At 45.0% G+C, this 18,519-nt stretch overlaps 1 protein-coding gene across 2 annotated transcripts in view; it reads right to left on the bottom strand.

Moving 5' to 3' along the window:
- Positions 1 to 18,519, bottom strand: part of LOC147727379 (perilipin-2-like) — a 123,120-nt gene that overhangs the window by 68,525 nt on the left and 36,076 nt on the right. The gene's annotated exons all lie outside the window — the stretch shown is intronic.

Here is an 18,519-nt window from a genome sequence, read left to right as displayed (position 1 = left end):
AGACCCACACATTATTTAGAACAAAGTAGTTGGTTAGCAGAGGAAGCAATGATGCTTTGCTTTAGGACAGATGACACTTACTATTGCAGCTACCTATGGTCAGCGTAACCAGAAATACATTGGGTGTCAACTTAGTTTTTGGTTTCAATACTAACTGGAGTTCAATATTTTATCTGTTTATGTAACTAATCACCATAACATACATTTCATTTTTACACACATCTATTCAGTACAACATATTACAGCTTCCTTTGCAATGGGACATTACTGAGTAAAACATCTACTGTATTTGCCCCCTACTCCAAATTCGGTTTACCAGCAAGATCATTTCCTCCCTATCAACTAGTGGGGTATCTAACGTCACCTGCAGATACTGAATCAATGGACCCCATATATATTTCGGTCTAGAAGTCGCAGGTAGCTCTGTATGTTCCTAATTGCTCTTTACAGTACACCAGGTCTTTAATCCAGCATTTTATTCTTGGAGCTTTTCTGCTACCCCAGTACATGGCTATGCGTCTTGTGGCCAGTAAAAGGGCTGCTGCAGTTAATCTACAGTTGGGGAGGATTCTGGGTCTTTACCAGGCCCAGAAGAGGCACTTGTGGAGTATTTGGGACTGGCTCAGGCAACATAGTTCCCATACCATCTGTCACTTCCCTCCAATACTGCCCAACAGGGGGTCATGCCCAAGCGATATGTAAGAAATCTGCCTGCTTATCCCCACACCTTATATAGTCTGCATTTCCCTGCAGTCTTTGTGCAATTGTACAGGTGTATAATAAGTTTGTTGCATACATTTGAAAATAATAATACGCAGGTTACAGTTTGGCGTTAGCATCTACAGCAAAACCCCCACTCAAACCTAGACTGAGGTATATCTAGTGCAGTGTTCCATCTCTCTAGTGCCCGCTCGGAGTCTCTGTATTTTTCCTGTTGAGCTGCACTGTAAAGTTTGGTTATTAGGTGCTCTGGTGAAGGGGCAGACAGCAAAATTTGTAATGCCTGCAGTGTTGGTGGTGCTTGCAGGAAGGATTGATATAAGGTTCTGACTAGCTGTAAACCCATGAATCTGAAGAGAAGTAGCGGGGTTTGCATGATGCCGCTAAAAAGTTCCGGGGAGTTAAACAGCCACTCTCTGAACATATCCCCCATGGTGCACAAGCCCATCATGCCCAGCAACTTCTGTGCTTTCTGTTCTTGTGTGACTGACCTTTCTGGGTGATGAAAAAGGGGGAGTGCAAGGGCATAGAGTGGAGTCTTGTGTGCTAATTTTTTCCATTTTTATTTGTACTGGGTTTCTAACGTGTGGGACGCACAACCTTCTCTGTGGTATAAGGGTGGACAATCAAATGAGAAGACTCATCCGATTCTATGGCTACATATGGGACATTCATGAGTACTGCGCAAAGTGCGCTTGTGCACAGAGGTAGTAGAGACGTATGTCTGGTGCCCCAAAAGCAGCAAGTTCTTCCCAACCAATTCTCGGCTGTCAGGTTGCCCACGTGTGATCAAATGAAAGAGCAGTTTTGTGAAGAAGTGTTGTGTCAGGGTGGTATATTTATAAATAAATATCATTTATAATAAACGTGGTAGTATAACCATTTTTTGAATCGCAATTCGGTCAGCCAAGGACAAAAGGCAACCGGATCCCGCGTGCCACCTGATCCTCCAATTTTACCTTTGCCCTTCCATAATTCTTGCACATCACCAATTCCAGATACCTAGATACTTAACCAGGGCCGTACACCAAACCAGGGGAAATTCTACTGTGAACTGTTGCGTGTAGGGGGTTCACGGAATAACTACAGATTTAGCCCAATATATGCTTAGACCAGAGAATCACTCATAACGGATGTATTCCCTTATTAGTGGCTCCAAGTTATTTGCTGTGTTGCGCACATAAAGGACCGTATTGTCTGCATCGAGAGATATGCTAAGAGGTCTCAATCTGAACCTCAGTGCTGTGTCCGCGTATAGTTGTCGTATTTTGCACGCTAGTGCTTCTAACGTTCGAGCGAATAGTAGCAGAGAGAGGGCAGCCTTGCAGTGTCCCTCTGTAGATATTAAATGGTTCCGCTGCGTTACCATTTACCCGGGGCCTCACTGCTGGTTCAGTGTACAGTAGCGCGATCCAGCAGAGAAAGGCCAGGGAGTACCCCAACCCTATGCAGGACAGCAAAACTAGCTCCACTCCACAGAGTCAAAAGCCTTGGTGGCGTCCAAAAACATCCTCTGCAGGCAAATCTGGATCCATCTGGTTGAAAAGGGCAAAAATCGTGTGCAGACTTTCTGCCGTTTACAGAGGGATAAAAACCGGATTGATCAGGCAGGACCAGGTGATGCATTAGAGGCTGCATCCTGGTGGTTACTATTTTGCCAATATTTTGGCATCAGTATTTATAACAATCTTTAGCAGTCACAATATTCTGGAATTTTGTTCGTTTAAGTATTCTGATTAGTATCGCCTCTCGAAGTGTCGGAGGAAGGAGACCCTGCTCATAGGCCTCCGTGTACATTTCAAGCAGATGCGGAATTAACAAATCTCCGAATTTCATATAAAATTGTCCTGGAAATCCATCCGTCCCCGGGGCTTTGCCACTTGGTAGAGTGTGTATTGAATTGCTAACCTCCTCTTCTGTGAGGAGCTGCATAAAATACTCCCTTTGCCCATCCGCTAGCCAGGTCATAGCAATGTCTTGAAGAAAATCAGCAATCCTCACGTCAGAGGCCTGCATACGAAGAGAATATAAGTGAGAGTAATAGTCGGTAAAGACACAAAGTATTTATTGTGTGTCGTGACATTCCTTGCCCTGATCGTTTGTTATCTACACCATTTGTGTAGGTGTCCATGTGGTTTTTAGTTTATTGGCCAGGATCTGGCCTTGGCAGCCACCCTCATCATATGTCCGTGCTGTAGTTTAGTGTGACAAAAATCGAATTTCTCTGTCGCCATCTCCTGGTATGCAGACATTTTTTCTCTAACAGTGGCCAATAGTGTAGCATCTAGAGTCTGTTCGTGCTCTCTCTCCCCAACACCTGAATGTCCCTTGTGAGCATACGTAGTTGCTGGCTGATGTCGCAAAGGAGCCTCGTTTGTTTGCCAATACAGACCCCACGGAGTGTAGCTTTAAAGGCTTCCTACTGCGATCGCTGACACCAAACCAGTGTTAGGTTAAAAAAAAAAAAAAAAAAAAAAAATTATATATATATATATATAATTTTTTTTTAACATAACACTGGTTTGGTTTCAGCGATCGCAGTAGGAAGCCTTTAAAGCTACACTCCGTGGGGTCTGTATTTGCAAACAAACGAGGCTCCTTTGCGACATCAGCCAGCAACTAAGTATGCTCACAAGGGACATTCAGGTGTTGGAGAGAGAGAGAGAGAGAGCACGAACAGATTGCCAAAAAATTAACTGTGACATCGACCACCAAAGGTTAAAAATAGCAGGCCCAAAGACGCACTACATAGACCAGAATGCACGACATCACACACCCACCTGAGGACAATTATTGATGAAGCAAATTAAAGGTCAGTGTGCGCCTGGGAGGCCATGAGATGTCAAAGGCTCCCTCCCTCTCCTCTGAAGAAGGCCGATGCGGCCGAAATGCATTAGGTTAATTGGAGCCGGAAAATAAACGTGCAAAGAAATGAAATGTTTTCCTGACCTGTGGCGTGTGCTCCTCGACCTTTCTCTTGGAGCAGAGAAACTGTGAATGAAATTCGATACAGCCCGGGTCCTGGCTGATGAGCGATGCACCCCCAACAAAGCGCGCCGGATTCTGCCTCAAATGGACCAACAACGTAATACGGTGTAAACCAAGCTCCGGCAGCGGCGCCACCAGAGACCAGACTTTGGAATGGGCCCCAAAATGCTCTACAACAGCATCGACGGGGACACAGGCTTCACAAGATTGCCAAAAAATTAACTGTGACATCGACCACCAAAGGTTAAAAATAGCAGGCCCAAAGACGCACTACATAGACCAGAATGCACGACATCACACACCCACCTGAGGACAATTATTGATGAAGCAAATTAAAGGTCAGTGTGCGCCTGGGAGGCCATGAGATGTCAAAGGCTCCCTCCCTCTCCTCTGAAGAAGGCCGATGCGGCCGAAATGCATTAGGTTAATTGGAGCCGGAAAATAAACGTGCAAAGAAATGAAATGTTTTCCTGACCTGTGGCGTGTGCTCCTCGACCTCTCTCTTGGAGCAGAGAAACTGTGAATGAAATTCGATACAGCCCGGGTCCTGGCTGATGAGCGATGCACCCCCAACAAAGCGCGCCGGATTCTGCCTCAAATGGACCAACAACGTAATACGGTGTAAACCAAGCTCCGGCAGCGGCGCCACCAGAGACCAGACTTTGGAATGGGCCCCAAAATGCTCTACAACAGCATCGACGGGGACACAGGCTTCACAAGATTGCCAAAAAATTAACTGTGACATCGACCACCAAAGGTTAAAAATAGCAGGCCCAAAGACGCACTACATAGACCAGAATGCACGACATCACACACCCACCTGAGGACAATTATTGATGAAGCAAATTAAAGGTCAGTGTGCGCCTGGGAGGCCATGAGATGTCAAAGGCTCCCTCCCTCTCCTCTGAAGAAGGCCGATGCGGCCGAAATGCATTAGGTTAATTGGAGCCGGAAAATAAACGTGCAAAGAAATGAAATGTTTTCCTGACCTGTGGCGTGTGCTCCTCGACCTTTCTCTTGGAGCAGAGAAACTGTGAATGAAATATATATATATATATATAATTTTTTTTTTAACATAACACTGGTTTGGTTTCAGCGATCGCAGTAGGAAGCCTTTAAAGCTACACTCCGTGGGGTCTGTATTTGCAAACAAACGAGGCTCCTTTGCGACATCAGCCAGCAACTAAGTATGCTCACAAGGGACATTCAGGTGTTGGAGAGAGAGAGAGAGCACGAACAGACTCTAGATGCTACACTATTGGCCACTGTTAGAGAAAAAATGTCTGCATACCAGGAGATGGCGACAGAGAAATTCGATTTTTGTCACACTAAACTACAGCACGGACATATGATGAGGGTGGCTGCCAAGGCCAGATCCTGGCCAATAAACTAAAAACCACATGGACACCTACACAAATGGTGCAGATAACAAACGATCAGGGCAAGGAATGTCACGACACACAATACATACTTCGTGTCTTTACCGAATATTACTCGCACTTATATTCTCTTTGTATGCAGGCCACTGACGCGAGGATTGATATATATATATATATATATATATATATATATATATATATATATATATAAATATAATGGCCTGTCGTATTTCAGCCTGGAACACTTGATCTAGCATTGCAGCAGCCGGGTAACGCCATGTAATCTGCCGGGTTGTATGAGTGGGTAGCAATAACTAGCCAAACAGGTGCATGGTCAGATAGAGTCTGATGTGCTCTACCACCTTTGTCCAGTTGCACACCTCTTTGGTAGCTAGCCAGTAGTCTATCCAAGACCAAGACTTGTGTGTGAGAGAGGAGTATGTGCCTTCGTGCCTAGTCGGGTGTCTCAGCCTCCATAGGTCTACTAAAATTTTGTTCCGCCATAACCTCCATTAGCACCTTGGCCAATTGTTTACTATACCGATCAAGGTGAGTGGCTCTATCTCTATCTTAATCTGGACCTATAGAGTTATTGAAATCGCCTTCCCACATAACCACTAAGGGTGGCAGTTGGTGCCGTCGCGCCCAAATCTGGGTGAAAAATGTAAGGTCATCCATCTCGGCCCATAAACATTGATCAATGTCAGGACAGTAACACTGAAGTCACACTGAAGCAGGTCATATCGACCTTGTGCATGTGTAGCACTAAAATGGGGTCATTTTTTAACCATTAGAACCTTGCAACAGGCAAAGGAGGAATACCAGGCGGATATGCGTACAGACACCCATCTGGCACCTATATTAAGTTCAGTGTGTTTGGTAAAGAGCGTCTCTTGAAGCAGTGTGACTTGCACGTCATGCCGATCTTAGTATGCCAAAACCAGAAGAGTTTTCCAGGGCTTGTTTAGTCCCCTCACATTCCAGGTGAGCAGAGTTAGAGGCTTTTATGTCTGTGCCATGCTCCGACCTATTTGACATGTTGGGGAAGTAAGGTAGTCTTGTGTGTGCAGTGTTAATCAGTATTATGTTATTGTCATGTTGTTTGGTGTCATGAAACATCATTAACAGCTCCAACCAGTGCCTTCCCCCACCCACTTTAGCACCCAAATCGTGCCAAAGACATTACCTTCTTTTAAATAACCCCTTACAAACAATTCCCTCCCACCCTCTGAGAACAACTGATTTCTAGATACGGCTGTGGTGTACACATAGGGGCATGAGCAGCCAGCAGGTTCCCCCGCAACGAAAAGTGCGGAGGGGGCCCACATATAGTAATCTTCTATGCACCATTTGTCCATGTTAGTGACTAAGAAAACCTAATCTCACAACTCATGCATTAAAGTAACTCCGGTTTCTTATAAAACACATCGACTATTACAGCAATCTTAAATAAGCCCAAATGCACTTGGCCTACTAATTCCACCTATATTGTATTCCATAATCGATCATCTTGGAACAAACAAGGACAGAGTATATAATCTACCTAGGCCTTGTAAAAACATTAATCTGAAGTTTCCAGATTGGGGCCGACTGTGCACCCATAGTGCAGAAACAGCCCACTAGGCTCGCCCCACCACAGACAGTGCAGAAAGGGCTGCATAAACTGGAACTTCATGCGTCAATTACCTATATTAGAGACAGAGAAAGAACCACATTCTGCAGCCCTCCTATCTCGAAATATTTCCTGTATCTTATCAAACCCCATCTTAACTACTACAGCATTGTGCCATACTCCCAGGAGAACCGGACATACTAATTCACATATTACAGCACTCCAGAAATTGGCAACTAGAGTCCTGCAAAGTTAAAAATATAGAATCTACTTATTCACTTTGAAGTCAACGTTAACCCGGATCATCAAGATTGGAGGAAGCCACTAGTTCTCAATTGTCCCCATGTGGGGATTTAAGTCTGTTCCCAGCTCGCTCCTGCAATAGCTGTTGCAAGCTCTTAGGGTCACCAAACATCTTTTGCTTGTGGTCAACATTTATTTTCAGGCGAGTTGGGTAGGTGGGTAGGGGATAGCATATACAATATTAATTTCCTGGAGCTACCACTTTGCTGACAGGAATTTCTTTTTTGCTTCCTGGACTTGTGTGAAATCCGGGTATAGGGAGATCTCCGTTCCATCGTACTGGAGTGCCTGCAGCTCTCTAAAGCGGCACAACGCCACATCACGTTCTCTGTAGTGCAGGATCCTCACAATAATGGGGTGGGGCCTTGCCCCCGGCGGCAGTCGAGGCACCAGGGATCTAGGGGCGCTCTCCACCACAAAGATGTTGGAGAATGTATCGCGGCCTAATACTTCAGACAGAAGCTTTTCTACAAATCTCTTCATATTTCCAGTGTTGGGGGATTTGGCAATTCTGGTGATTCTAAGATTATTACCTCTTGAACATGCCTCCAAGTCTTCTGGTTTAGTTTGGAGTATTGCCAGCGCCTTTTACATTTTGGGACTCTGCGACCGAGCCCTGGGCATATTTGTTGTCGGACACCCTGTGTTCCATCATATCCAGTCATTATGCGTGTTTATCCATTCTCTCCGACAGCCTATACACTCAGTACGTAAGTGCATCTAGCTTGCCATGAATGGCGGTTAGGGTAACTTGCACAGCAGCGAGGATCTGACTTAGTTCATCCCGATCCCAGGCTCCACGGTCTCCACCTCTGTTCCCGCTTCAGCCTGATCATCTCAGTGTGGTTCCTGGGGCCCACACTGTTCAAACTGTAGCTTGGACTATGTCATCTATTTTTCCCATGTTTGACTCTGGTTCCACTGGGGATTGGGCGAAAGATTGCAATGCCCATTTGTGGTAATCCACAGGGGTAGCGCCACAGGGCCGCCTGCTCTCCCTCACCCAACCCAGAGGTGCACAGGCCAGGCAGCACTGTTGAACTATTGAGTAATAGCACGCTACTGCACTCTTCCAAGGGCTACTCTGCTCGCTGTTGCCCTCCCTTCCGTAGCTCAAGGTAGTTCACATGCCTGCTCCCATGTCAAGCACTCCATGGGTGCACCCAGTTGCAGCAAAGGCCCGTGGAGGGAGTTTCGGTGGGGTGGAGGGGTGGAGAGGTGGGGGGGGGGTGCTAAAAACCGGAGTATGGATAATTGAAGGTAAGTAAACAATGTAATAAATAAAACAAATTTCGTAGCGCACCCTGCATCACATTTTCCGATGCAGGGCACGCTAGGAAATTAGTTTTATTAATTAAATTGGTTACTTACCTTCAATTATCCATACTCCGATTTTTAGCACCCGCCACCCTGCCCCTCCCCCGCCCCGCCCCACCAAAACTCCCTTCACGGGCCATGGCTGCCAAGTTTTCCCCTTAATACCAGTTGGTTCAGTGTCTGGCAATACTGGAATTCGGAGGTCCCTCCAGACTGAACATGCGTTATGCAAGCAAATAGTTGTGTAGGACTCAGCATTTTTAAACACGGAAAAGGGACCGTTATATTTGTTGTACTCATCCCAGTGCGCACCACGGTCACCTCCAGCACTCAGGCCGACAGACCCTCCCACCAGAGCCTGGTCGTCATCCGCAAATGACTCAGCCTTTGCTCCACTCCCACAGGGCGGGGACCAAGTGCTATTGTCTCCCTTGTGGATCAACAGCTTCCAGCCAGCCTCAGGGGTTACATATGCTGGTGTGCCGGAATGAGGACGCCACGTTGTTGCGCTGAGCTGACCGGCCCCTCTCCAGGCTGCCACCTCATGAAATTGGGCTGGCCCTCTGGTAAGCTCTCCCCCAGGCCTCCAGCTAGCGTTGCACTCACTGGCACTTTCCTGGGTTTTCGAAGGGTTGGAGCCCGGCGCACCCGCCCAAGTAGTCAGTTTTCGCAGGGATACCAGGTCTCCAACCGCCAGGGCTCGCAGGTCACTCTGCCCCCAGCCTTCGTGCAGCTAATCTTTGCCGGTGCACTGGCTGCCTCTTGGCCGCAGCAGCGTATGCCGCAGTCTTTTTACATGGTCCGGAGTCGCCACTCCACTTTCAACTCAACTCAACTTCTCCGGTACCGCGTCTACATGAATCACAGGGGCAGATCCTCACAACAATTCACGTCAGGCACTTCATGGTGTCTTCGATCATGTTTGAGCTCATACTGTCCACCAGTTATGGCACAGGATGTTTAAGGATATTGAATGCAGCAGAAGGAGCTCGCTTAGGTAGTGGCCATCTTCAAGCCAGGCAAGCCCCGCCCCCCTCTGAAGTCCAGTATTTGACTGTTAATATTGACATGATTTGATCATGTGGTGATATGTTTAAGGTCTCGACCTCTGCCAATGCGCTTGCGCATTGCAGATGTCGAGACTTGTAGAGTTGGATCCACGAAAGCTAAACCAGGCGGATTGCGCTGAGTGCATGTGCCCGTGCACGCGCTTTCCATTTGCTCTCCGAGCCGCCTGCCTCGCATCATTGCATCAGACCCGCCACAGCAATGCCGAGAGCTTCACTTCAAAGGGATCCGCCCCCTGCTTCACACTTCAAAGGAATGCGCCCCCCGCCCACGCAATGCCGAGAGCCTTTCCCGGCCGCTTTTAATTTCATTTCGCGAGCGATACGCATTTTAGCAGCCCTCTACCCACCGTGTTGCTCCCTTTCCCCCACGCATTCCCTGCCCTCTGTTTCTTCTGCCGCTTTCCTATTGCTCCCCTCTCCCATGGCATTTGTAATCCGGCCCCCTGCGTGGCCCCTTTGCCCTCCACTGTGCTCGCGTTTTTTTCCCGCGCGTTTGTCTTAATTTATTTCTACGCGATACGCATTTTAGCAGCTACTAAATGGGAAGGAATGTATGAAAAGTAATCAGCCCATCATTTGACAATGTCTATAAGTGGAAAAATAACAGAGGAGGAACTACGAATTACTTTTTATAGGGTCGCAATACTTTAAAAACCGTAATGAAATGGTCTGCCGTGACTTCTAAGTGCCCTCGAGCCACCTTCTACGCAGCCGTTAACCTCACGCGGTGCAGAGGCATACCTTACCAGCTTACCGACTGCTCCTCCACCCGCCTCTTCTGCACCCTCCCCGCCCATCTCCCCCCAGTTCCACCTTCCCCGTGGGTCGGTTGGTAGCTCCCCGTCAGCCTCACTGAACCCTGCGCGTGCAGAGGGAGTCCCTCCTGCATGAATATGGAATAGGCTGCAATAGGACAGTAGCAAGTGCAGCCCCGCCTACCCCCACACTACACACGGGTACGAGATCGGAGTGGGACATTGAAGCAGACCGAGGGCACTGGCGCAGGACAATTTCCAGATTCATCGTGGCTCTGGTGCTGGCGGCCATCCCTGGAGGGGCCGCTTGGACAACACAGCTGCAGTGGCATTCGAAGCTATTGGCATTGTAAATGACAATGCCTTTTATTTAGGTTTTAAAAACTAAAACAAAAATAAAAGGCAGTCATTTTTTTACATGTTTTTGGCTAGTTTTTTCCGTTGCTGTGCGCTTGTGTTTTGTTTAACATTTGTTTTTTTTGGCATAACTCTAGCTGTCGCTCCTCCTCCTGTCAGCTGCTGTTGAGCTTTACTTTAGCTTGCAATGTCTCCCCGAAACTATGCCAGGCTTCGCTTTTTAAAAGGAACACTTTAGTGCCCTGTCCCACTTTCCTTCGCTCCTTTTCTAGATACCTATTGCATTCTGTAGGATGTCCTGCCATTTCCTGTTTTGCTGCAGTCATCAGTCTCTACTCCTTTAATGATTTAATGAAAGGGTTGGCCATTCGTCGCACAAACAGAAACGGACTGCCAAACTTTCACTTTCGTTCTGATCCTCCCTATTGGTTCAGTGCAGTCTGGCATGAGGTTCATGCATTGGTAATCAGTAAGTGGCAGTATTGCCAAAGTATGACAGATTATCTGGACGCATTATGAGGTATTTTGGCGAAAAGCAAAAAAGAAGTTGGAAAGAAAAATTTTGTTACCTCAATTTCTTGGGTACTGGATATGAAAACTAGTTGTAATGTGTGTTGTATCTCTTGTTGTTAGGTCTCGCTGTAGCCAATGCGCTTGCGCATTGCTTCTGCGAGAAATTATGTAGGGGCTCCAGGAAAGCCTAAAAAGAGGGCTTTGGAATGCGTATTATGGCCATTGCATGTGAGACATTCAATTGCTAAGCTGGCATCTGGACTGCTTTCCCCAGCGCGCGCTCGGCCTCACCATTTGCTCCCCCGCCCCCCCCCCATCAGACTTCAAAGGCTGCCGCTCCCCCGCCCCCCCCCCCTCCCCACAAGACTTGAAAGGAATGCACTCCCCGGCCCGTTATCTTGTTCTTTTAGCCCTACACTCTCAATGCATTAGCTAAAGCTCACCAGTGGGCCTTTTGCTCCTCACTAAAAGCTCCTCTCCTCAAGTCTTTTTCTCGCACCCACGCTCGGTTACTCCTTGCTCTCTTTATCTCCATTCCTCCCCTGTAGTTCGCTCTCATTCTCGCGCTCTCCCTCACTACTTTCCCTTTCAATGCTGAATATTGAAAAACATAAGCAGTCGCCAGGTGTTTTTAACTCATATTTTTACACTTTCTACGTGCGCACCACTCGTGGGTTATTATTTTTTTTCTCCTCCTACCCCTCTCTCAACGTCTCTCTCGCACCCACGCTCTGTTACTCCTTGCTCTCCCTCCAACTCCACCCTCCGTCACTCTGGGGACACCCCCCCCCCATCACTCTGGGGACAGCCCCCCCCCATCACTCTGGGGACAACCCCCCCCATCACTCTGGGGACAACCCCCATCACTCTGGGGAGGACAACCCCCCATCACTCTGGGGAGGACAACCCCCCATCACTCTGGGGAGGACAACCCCCCATCACTCTGGGGACACCCCCCCCCCATCACTCTGGGGACACCCCCCCCCATCACTCTGGTGACACCCCCCCCCCCATCACTCTGGGGATCCCCCCCCATCACTCTAGGGACATCTCCCCCCCCCCAATCACTCTGGGGACACCACCACGTCACTCTGGGACACCACCACGTCACTCTGGGACACCACCACGTCACTCTGGGACACCACCACGTCACTCTGGGACACCACCACGTCACTCTGGGACACCACCACGTCACTCTAATACACCACCACGTCACTCTAATACACCACCACATCATCACTCAGCCCAACCACATCATCACTCAGCCCAACCGCATCATCACTCAGCCCAACCACATCATCACTCAGCCCAACCACATCATCACTCAGCCCAACCACATCATCACTCAGCCCAACCACATCATCACTCAGCACCACAACAGCACTGTCCTTGCTTGCTACCAACAAGCATTGCCATAGCCAATAGGACCCGCATTAGAAAAGTGTAAGCTATGGGCCTATTGGCTTTGTGAATAACGATGCTATTAATTTATATATTTCCAAAGACAACACATTAAAAAAATGTGTCATTTACAATACCAATAGCTCTCACTTTCCTAATGCGAGACCTATTGCATTACAAATGCTTGTTTTATATGGGACGTAATCTGTGACTGTTTTGTGAACAGGCCCTGACATAACAGGGTGTTTATTGTAAAATATTTTTACATTTTAAAGACCTGGATTTTTGTGGAGATTTCAATCATGGTATCTTGTAATACATTTCTTTTATATTGTAAAGCAAATGCTGATGACAATTTAATAAATAAATTACTTTAGAGAAATTAGAAGAACATTCTGGGGGAAAAATATAATATAGTCTTAAAAAAGACCTAACAGAAGTCAGGGTAAAAATAAGAGACTTATTAGATACATAGTGGTCCTTAGAGGATTATCTTTGACATGTGATTTTTGTCACCTGGCGGATTCCTAATTAAGGGATCAACTTATTAGACGCAGCAACATTCCCACATAAACAAACTTATTGCTTAATCCGGAGCTCAATAGAAGAAGCTGTAAGTGTTGAACACAGCATTATGAATAAAAGAAATGTGTATCAAGTAAATCCACAAAAGGATCAGCCATAGAAAAGAGAAATGAGGTGGCTCAAGTTTACAAATCTAAGAATACCCTCACTGAAAAGCATATTCCTCAGTCTCAGAAAAGTGAGAAACTTTGGAGTTTGTTATGGTAACTAATCGTTTTGGTAAAAAGCCCCAATTTCCCGCCTAGGAGGGGTAACTTGCAAGAAGTGTAGAAAAAGAGGACACTTTGTGAGTGTCTCTAGAGAGTAACAAAAATAAAGTTCAGGTCGTCACAAATAGCGCTGTGGGCAAGTGTAAAATTGTATTTCCAGTTAAAACTACCACCATTTCTAATGATAATGCATTTTATCCAAAATGCACCATCAGTCTTGATGAAATACCGTTTGAGGTGTATGCCGATTCTGGATTGCCATTTACGCCAGTGACAGTAATACATTTAAAAAAGGAATGGGGAACAAACCATGACAATGAACAGCCTGATATTAAACCAGAACGTTATAATAAAGCCCCTATACTGCTAGAAGGAATGGTAAGAATGCACATATTTGAAGGCAGGTCGACTCTAGGCAACATTCTCAGCAATAAACAACAAGTTATGCTTTTAGATAGATCCTTTGTAGGTAGGTAAGTGTGTAATGATTTTACAGAACTTTATTCAGATTGCATTCGATTACATAAAGATTACCTTCATAAAATTAAACTTAACAGATGGCTAAACCAATAACACACAGGGCTCATACAAAGCCCCTTTGGATGCAGGAATCTCTCTCAAAAGAACTTAAACTTATGGAATAGGGACTATCGAGAAAACTGAATGTTAAGGGTGGCTTGCGCCAATAATTATAGCTACCAAAGGCGATGGTAAAAGCATTCGCTTACACATAGATGTGAGATTGGAAAACCAATATTTAGTTGGGCAAACATCTGCTAACCAGAATAAAGAAGTAATTGAGCATCATTCATGGAGCCAATTATTTGTGTTTTGATCTCTCCCCAGAATACCGCCAGGTGGCCTTACATTCAGAGTCTAAAGAGCTCACATCCTTTATAACTCCCTTTGGAGCATTATTGCTTTTGCAGGATAGATGCAGTTTGGCTTTGCCTCTGCGGCAGCTACATTTCAATGATTAATGCACATTTTAGAAGTTCTACACAATGTGGTGTGCTTTCAGGGCAACATACTTTTTTTGGCCCATCTGAAAAGTTCACACTGAATCTTCAAGAAAAGTTCTTCCTAGATTGCGTAAAGCAGGTCTGACAATAAAAACCGAGAAATGTGTTATAGGAGTGAATTCTTTAGAGTATTTAGGTCAAACCGAAGCTCAGTCTTGTGAATGCAGTAAGAGATTCTCCTCAGCATTCTGCCAAAGAAAAATGTTAGTCTTTTCTAGGCTTGGTTGAAATTATGTCAAAGTATGTTCAGAACTTTGCAGCACATGCTCATCCCCTCATATTTCTGTTAGAAAGACACTCACTTTCAATCAATAGGACACAGATTATCAATCTGCCTTTGAAACAATTAAAAGGCTATCATCAATGCTCCTACCATTGGTAAATTTAATGTGAAATTCAAAACTAGTTTAACTACAGGTGGCAGTTAAATAGGGGCTTGGAGATACGCTCTACAAAAAAGCTGATGGCAAAGAGGATTGTGACTTCTATATCCAGGTCTCTTAAAATCAGAGTGCAATTATTCTAGCATTGAAAGACGCTTTTAAATGCTACTGGGCTCTAAATCATGTTACATTCTATCTATGAGGTTTACCTTTTGTAATAACTACAGCTCATAAACCACTGACTTATGCATTTTCCTCTAGAGGTTTAAATGAAACTACTCCTAGAAGCGTCAGATTGGGTTTGGAAGATTATATTTCACTATGAGGTATATTTTGCTATCCACGACGAAACAGTTACCTGTTTGTCTTGCATTCCTATCGATGGGGCCAGTGAAATGTTCTACCATTCTAATGTTTCAATCATGTCCATAGACATTTCAGCTTACATCCACGGCAAGTAGGAAGAGTACATGGCTAAAGACAACATAACTTCTCTTCTCAAAGAATTTGTTCATGATGGGTGGCCCAACCGAATGAGTGAATTAAGCTATTCTGAGAAGTCAGAAAAGAGGTTTCTTTACAAAGTGACTTTGTATTTAATAAGAGCAAGCAACATCATATCCAGAGCGAATAAGAGAAAATGTCACTTGAAAGTCATCTGGGGAGAAGAGTAGAGTGAGAGTTGCATATTGGTTTCTCAACATAGATGTAATGGTTGATCAAAAAGTAAGAGACTTCTATGCTTGGGGGTTGATAGATTAATTAAATTCCACTTGTAAGCCTCCTTTAGCCCCAGTGGAGGTTCCATCTAATTCATGGGACAAATTAGGTTCGGACATAACTGGACCAATAAGCAATGCTGTCTAACATTTCACATTTGTCTTAGTGGGTGATCATTCACACACAGTGTTCACCATTTTTGCGTGACCCAATTACCACCAAGGATTTGCTGTGTTTTTTTTTTAATATTGAATGCATCCCTAGCACATGAATAATGGATAATGGTGCACAATTTACCTTGTACTCCATGAAAGATTTTCTAGAAAATGTCTGTGTCACCAGAGATCAGCATTGTATTGCCCTAGGAGTCATGGGTTGGTGGAGACGGCCAAAAGGGCAATGAAGGAATGTATCCAACTAGCTAATGTGTGTCAAGATTGTGTAAAAAAAGGTTTACGAAACATGGTATGGTCATACCATACCCTGCCCAATTCTCTTACAGGCTTGTCACCATTTGTTTCCTCAACATGAAGGGAACCAGGTACTAAATGGACTCCTAACTGGTTGACGTGTGGTGATCCAGTGTGGGTACAACATAAAATTGTTAACGAGAGAATTAAGGAACTTCAAAACAAGTACAGGTATGATATTAAACATCTTGTGAAAGAGTGGCAGGTTAGAGATATGGTGGTAATTAAGAAGACTGAAGTCCTTAAGGGAAAAAAGTGAAATAGACTACAGCGGATCTGTGGGGATAAAGAAGTTTGAGCAGCACCACTTTATAACACCAGGTTGTGAAAACGAATATTTATGGAAATGGTTAAGCACTTATTGAGTACCCTTTCAAAAATAATCCTTTGAGAATTTGTGTGACTTCGCCACGTAGGGAAGACAAACTTCCTTAGAGTGCATGCTCATTTCAGATTAGGTGTAGAGGCCTTTGTTCGCTGAAGCCCAGACAAGGGCGAATAGGACCATCCAGATACAGAAACAAGAGAACTAGTGAAAGTGAGAAAAGCAAACTAGCCTTTTATGGTTGCAGTGTTGCTTAGCTGTCACATCACACGTCTACACGGAGGAACTACTTAGATTGCAGATTGAATCCTTGGTCTTTTTTCACATTTGATGTATTATTTTAGGCATCATATGCCTACCTCTATAGGTCTAATGGATTTCGGAGTGTAACGAAGAGTACAAACAGGATTTCTCCATCCAGTCATGAAATACTAACTGGTTGATATCAAAGCACTTCCAGGTTGTGGTAAGAAGGTGCCTCAGCACTATAAAAAAAAAAACTAATGGAAAAAAGCAACTCTAGCAGCGGCATGTGGTTTCAAGTGTTTAAAGCGGGTTAATTAACGACAGATTAACCTCCGAATAATATAGCAGCAATTCATTTAGAGTCCAAACTGTTTCGTTTTAGAAATTAGATCGGAAGAAATATCTTGTCTTTATCCAATATTGGTCCGCAGATGGCATTGTTGTGCCATATATGAACAGGACTATCTTTAAAAGGCTGCACCTCTTTAGATCCCGCCTTAAACAGCACTTGCAAGATCTTCTGTTTTCTATATGCTTAGAAGTTACTCACTGCCTACCATTGGTTGGCTTCATTGTCACTTATTTGCTTGCCTCTCATTGGCCAGCTGCCATGGGCTTCCTTCATATTCTTGTGTTTGACCCTCCCCTGGAGCATGGACGCATTCCTTGTGTCCTACCACTGTTCATTTTTTTCATGTGCTACTTTTTTCTTTATGCTTAAGCACTCTAAGGGAGTGCGTGCAATTCAGTTGTCTCACTCGTGTACTACTGACCCCTCCCTCCAACCAACCATTCATTCATTCATTCATTGTCCTTCTGCTTGACCAGCCCCCCCACCCCTCATTACCAGCCTTAGCGGTCCATATTGCCCCCCCACTCGCTCTCCCTCCATTTATAATGCCCTCCTTCAGTTCTTCACTTTGCCCCCAACCCACTCTCCCTCAGTTGTCAGTAATGACCCCCACCAACACTCCGATGTAAGTGTTACTGCCCCCAACTGCCTCCCTCCATTCCATTGCTCCGCTGCTGTCTGTTGCCCCCCCTCACCACCCATTTGAAAAGGCCCTCAGATGCACACACTGCTGGTGCATTATAATACCTTTTTGCCACCAGTCTCCATTGTCCGTGTTGCCTCTCACCGAGCAATAAATAAAAAAAAAAAAACATTTACAAATATTGAAAACCAAGGGTGCCATGACAGACCAGTTTCTAAGTCATAGTACTTTTGTTTTTACTTTCAGACAAGCTCCACAGTAATTGTGCCGCTGTACAACATAACTAAAAAGCATTGACAAAGCCAATACCTTTGGTAGGCAAGACCCAACTGGTGTGCCAAAGCTTGCGATTTATTTTACGATACAGACTCTCGCAAATATCCCCTGCTTCTTGAAATACCTCCTGCTTACCTTTTCCATAAAAGCAACTATTTAATCAGTTTTGCGCCTCACCACTTTTTTTGCTCCAGAATATTTGTTAGTTTGGATTACCCCATGACTATTGTATAGCGAGGCAATAGAACCTAAAATAATATGTCCCCTCATCAAACTGCTGGTGACATAGAATAATAGTGGCCCCAATTTTGCAGAAGCCAAAGGCTTCAAGAACATTAATTAAGCTAAAAGGACTCAAAACGTTTAGTAAAAGCCAGGAATATACATTTAATTAACATAGGGCATAACAGCTTTCTAAAACAGTAATAAAATGTTATGCGACATGTCAATCAGGCAGTCCAAACAAGAGGGCACGTGGCCAATGGATAAAGCTCTACGGACCTGTCCACTATGTTACACACGAAGGTCTGACAAGTGGATTAACCCATAAACAAAGTCATGCATGTTGGCATCTTTTGGTTTCCACCCTCTAAAGCAATTAGGATTTTTAAAATGTTTGATTTGCTCAATGGAATCAGCTAAAATATGGCAAATCCCAACCAACACCACACTCACTTTATTTATGCGAGGAAAGGCAGAGCTATCCAATCTGGGCAATTGTATAGTGAAGTTGCAGTAACAAGAAGTAATTTACCATTCTGTACTCCCAACAGATGTATCAAAAATAGCAAAGAATGTGCTTTGTTTCAGTCAAAGTGGAACCGGAGGTAAATACATTGGCACTCATATGCATCGATTTGTGCATGCCCTCAT

Source organism: Lissotriton vulgaris, chromosome 3_1 (assembly GCF_964263255.1).
Source record: "Lissotriton vulgaris chromosome 3_1, aLisVul1.2, whole genome shotgun sequence".
Classification (NCBI taxonomy): domain Eukaryota; kingdom Metazoa; phylum Chordata; class Amphibia; order Caudata; family Salamandridae; genus Lissotriton; species Lissotriton vulgaris.
The sequence above is the reverse complement of the archived record's forward strand: the minus strand, read 5'-3'. Positions and strand labels throughout refer to the sequence as shown.